This window comes from Musa acuminata, unplaced genomic scaffold (assembly GCF_036884655.1).
Source record: "Musa acuminata AAA Group cultivar baxijiao unplaced genomic scaffold, Cavendish_Baxijiao_AAA HiC_scaffold_1136, whole genome shotgun sequence".
NCBI classification, from domain to species: Eukaryota; Viridiplantae; Streptophyta; class Magnoliopsida; order Zingiberales; family Musaceae; genus Musa; species Musa acuminata.
The window spans coordinates 6,665,001-6,670,000 of NW_027021348.1; positions in this window are offsets into that span (position 1 = coordinate 6,665,001).

Genomic DNA, 5,000 nt, shown 5'->3' on the forward strand with positions numbered 1-5,000 from the left:
CCGTCCCTGCTATACGAAAGCCCCATCCAGCCCTGTGCCACCCGGGGGGTTCTAGGGTGCTGAGATGGCTGACATTTTGCTCCGCTCACGACGGTCACCGCGCGACGCAAAAACAGCCCAAAAACAGGCCAAAACGGCCCAAAAACGGGCCAAAACTGGCCATTTTTGGCTGGGCGAGCGAGCGGCGAGCGGCGGACAGCGAGCGAAGCGAGAGGCAGCACCTTCCCTGCTATACGAAAGCCCCATCCAGCCCTGTGCCACCCGGGGGGTTCCAGGGTGCTGAGATGGCTGACATTTTGCTCCGCTCTCGATGGTCGTCGCGCAACGCAAAAACAGGCCAAAAACTGGCCAAAACGGGCCAAAACTGGCCATTTTTGGCTGCGCGAGCGAGCGGCGAGCGGCGAACAGCGAGCGAAGCGAGAGGCAGCACCGTCCCTGCTATACGAAAGCCCTATCCAGCCCTGTGCCACCCGGGGGGTTCCAGGGTGCTGAGATGGCTGACATTTTGCTCCGCTCACGACGGTCACCGCGCTGTCACGACCTTAGCTGGTTTTGCCTAAGGCGTGCGGCACCCTCGCGCGTCCGTCCGCAAAGGTCAGCCTCCCCGAAGCCTCCCATTGTCCCTTAGGACCAACAAAAGAGAGAACGGGTTAAAAAGAACGCCTCAATCGGGATCCACAAGCAAACATGTCCGAAAAACACTTCATAGACAATGCAAATTACAAACAGACTTTACAAGCTCTGAATAGTGGCACAACAAAGGGTAAAATGGTCCATTACAGACCGAAAAGCTCTCGAACGTGTCCACATGACACAACCTTTATTTACAAGCCTAAAGAGGCCACCAACCCAACTAAAATGGGACTATTAAGCCTTCAGCCGCCCCTTTACATTCTGTACAAGGCATGAACATGCCAAAAGACAACGGACAGACATAAGCATTACATCCAACATCTTGTTTAGAAGTTTGTCCGTTACATTCTCCCCCACTTATCCCTTCGACGTCCTCGTCGAAGCCTTTGTGAACACTGCAACTCTTCGCCTTTGTTGAGTCTTCAATCTTCCGCTCCAGCTGCAATGCGCCTCCTGGCTCCCAGCTGCTCTCCGCTGCTGTTTCTGAGTAGTCGAACCTTTGATCCGCCATGCTGCTTCAACTCGCCAATGACTCTGACTCTGGTGTGGGGTTGGCTGAGTTGTGTTGATCCTTGTCGATTCTTGCGGATCCACCAAATGAAGGAAAAGACCATCTTTTCTGCGCCAGTCTCTCAAAATTTCCACATGCTGCTTGAACTGGGTGGATGCTTGTTGGAGCTTTAACGAGCATCGCCTCGCAAACTTCAGAAGTTTTGGGTCCTTCCTCTACAAAATCTGCTCATTGACTCTTCTTTCAGTTAGTTGTCACATCCAAGTAGGTTCGCATCACTTCCGCTTTCGATTGGCATTTCGTTGGGAAATGAAGCGGACAATCTACTCTCAGTAGCACTGATCACCGTTGGTGAGGATTTGACAACTATTGTCTTCCATTATCTTCGAAGGGTCTTTGAACTTGCGCAGAGCTCCTCTGCTGGATAGATAAGAGAACTGGGGTACTCGGTTTCGCCCATTCTCTTAAGAGTTGAGAAGGCAAAGGTTACTTGACTTCGCCCGCCTCCTCGAGGTTGTACTTCATGCATCGAGCTGGTTACTGGCCTTCGCCTGCTCTTTGCTCACACTTCTGAAGCACTTGAAGTGTTTGCACTCCTTGCGTTGAGTTGGCTACTGTGATTCACCTTCTCAATGCCATCGAACTTCTGGAATGCGGGAAGTTTTCACCCCAACTTGGAGTAATTCTCTGATAGATGAGGTCGCCTTTGGGATTGTACCGTCTTCTCCATCAACCCTGCCGCCTACTCCACTGAGTAGCAAAGGTACAGCACCGCATACTGCCTGCTTCGTTCCTTGGTCATGCACTCTTGCATGACCCGAAGTCCTTCACTTACGGCTATCTTGATGAGAAACTTGTTGACACCGGTCTTACGAAGTTTCTTGGCCTCTGCCCTTCAGCCTTGTCTCGGTACTTGGAGATTGCCTCTGCATGCTCCACCTCCTCGGCCCCTTTCACGACCAAGCGCTCTCCCTCCGTGAGAGCAAGGGATCAATGACTTGCACGGAAGTCCCGCCTCTGCGGTACCATGGCGCTGCCATGCCCATGGCCCTACTATCCGTCGCCTCGCCTCTGTATCCCTTTCCTTCACAATCAATAGAGATGTCTCCGTGGCACTCCTCTGAGTCCACCTCCATTCTAACTGATGCTTGATTTTGGGTAGCTAAGTCCCTCTGGACTCATCGTCGCTTCCTCGCCCCTTTCGACCCCCTGCTTCAACACCACTGTGTTCTTCCAAGCAGTCCGTTTGGTCGATGGAAAGACAGACTGCAACTCCCATGCATGGCCTCTGCCATCACATTGTAGGGTTTGCACCGATTCTGTTCTCCTTAGCTTCCTTGGTAGCAACGTTCGCTTACTCGACCTTGTCCTCTGACTTGTCGGGCTCCCTTAAGCGAATATGAGCTCTGGAGCAGTCCAACTCTCCAGCTGCTTCGATCATACCTCTGCATGATCAAGTCCCTCTCATGGGACTCACTGGTACTTGCATTCGAACTTTTCCCTTGGTGGAACCCAGCCCCCATATGCTGATGACCAAGGTTTTCATCCGATGCAAAATTCGGTGCACGCCCGGAAGACCCGCCTCTGCGGTACCATGGCCTTCACTCCTTGAATCCATAGCCCTTCTTGCCGTCGTGTTGTTCACCAAAGCGGAGCTCCCAGTAGCTCCCGATCATACCTCCATATGATCTCATCCCTCACGGGACGTGTCGTGTGTGTCGCATTGCCACGAACTGTTCCACCACGATCCGCTGCACCATGTCGCCTCCTGGTGACATCTCCATTGCATTCTGATCCTTGTGGAATAAACTCGAATTGTGAACCCTCCATGTGTGGCCTCTGCCAATACATCGCAGGGTCTCCTCCACCTTCGATTTTGTTCGCTCCTTTGGCAATCGACCTTCATCCACCCACTCTTGGGTCACACCTAGATGAAGCACCGCTCTAGGACAGTCCGTCGCCTAGTAGCTCCCGAAGTCCACCGACTTCGCTGTAATTTGTGCACCATTGCCTAGATCCTGGGCCTCTGCCCCTACCAGCACAATCTCCGCTGCACACTGCTTCCTTCATAGCAACTCAAATGGCAACACTGTGGCATATTCTTCAAGAGTACCCGCCTCTGCGTCCTCTTGCCCCGTGCTAAGGCCTTCTGTACCCAACTTCGCCTCCGCAAATTGAGTCGCCTTAGTTCCTCCATCGAATGCTCCTCCGAGATAAGGTGCATGTGCCCCGAAGCTCCCTTCGTCTTTGGCACCATGCAAGATGAGTCCGCTCTGTCAGAATGAAGGACCCAGGGAATAGCATGATTCTACTCCTTCCTCTGCAAGAGTTCATGTCCTTGACCTCTGTCTAGGGAAAGCGCTGTGCCTCTGCTCCATGTTCCAACTTCTATGCTGGCTCCCTTCATGCGGCTTGGGTACTTCGCCAAGTTACACCCAAGTTGCTCCGCTCCTCGTTTCTGCATTGAGTCGATGGTGGCCCTCGCGCCCACCATTCCACGGGTCAGCCCTCCCTTGAGTCCGATCTCCATATCGACTCCAAGTGTGCCTCCATTTGAGTTGCTTTGGGTCGCTCCCCCACTTGATCTCGCAATGCATCCACCAATGCATTCTCTCAAGCGAGATCATGCGACGACTCCTCGCCGCTTGCTCAGTCCATCGAGCTTCGTGGAGTTGTTGTTTGTGAGGTACTCCTCCTCAACATGTGAAGTCCGTCTCACATGATTCTCCCTCTGGAGAGCTGAGACTTATCCCTCCTGGATAACTGTCCCGTTGGAGCAACATCTCTCTTCGTTTCGGAGACCACCATCCCCTTGGACTACTCCGATCTGCTGAACAAACTGTGCATTGTTCTGCCTCTTGCAAACGCACTTACTAGATTGCGCCTCCACGTCAATACAGCCACCGCTGCACCCCTCAAGGCCTAGCAACATGCTGAACTCGTTGCACACTTCAGCCTCCTCCGGACGTATCCTTCGCATGTCGAAGAGAAAGTTTCAATGCTCCATGGCGCCGAGTCTCGACCGCCTTAGGATGGCCACGAACAATCCATCGTCCGCATACAAGCCCATGCATGAGTACCGAATTCTTCGAGTTAGCAATTCCCCTCACCTCTGTGAGCTTTGCACAACTCTTTCGGTCGCTGAGCAACTCATTCCACTTTGCATGGTCTCGTCCTTTGCCAAGCGCCTCGCTTGCCTTGAGCACCATCAAGTAAAGTTGTCAACGTTGAGCCGTAGCTCAAACTCAGCCATCCCAACCTTTGTGCGCTCCAAATTCTTCCAAGCTTGCCTGTTCTCGTGGTGCCTCTTGCGCGAAGGGTTGGCCATTCCTCTGAATGCCAATCTCAGATGCCCGCTCCTCTGAGCGACTCTTTTCCCTACATCTCCATGCCCGTTTTCCCTCAAACGGTCGCGCGTGTGCTGACTGCCCTCAACGCAGCCCCGCTAGGTCCCCCACGTTTGCATGTCAAGTGTTTCTATGAGTGCTTGTCCCGCTCTGATACCACAATGTCACGACCTTAGCTGGTTTTGCCTAAGGCGTGCGGCACCCTCGCGCGTCCGTCCGCAAAGGTCAGCCTCCCCGAAGCCTCCCATTGTCCCTTAGGACCAACAAAAGAGAGAACGGGTTAAAAAGAACGCCTCAATCAGGATCCACAAGCAAACATGTCCGAAAAACACTTCATAGACAATGCAAATTACAAACAGACTTTACAAGCTCTGAATAGTGGCACAACAAAGGGTAAAATGGTCCATTACAGACCGAAAAGCTCTCGAACGTGTCCACATGACACAACCTTTATTTACAAGCCTAAAGAGGCCACCAACCCAACTAAAATGGGACTATTAAGCCTTCAG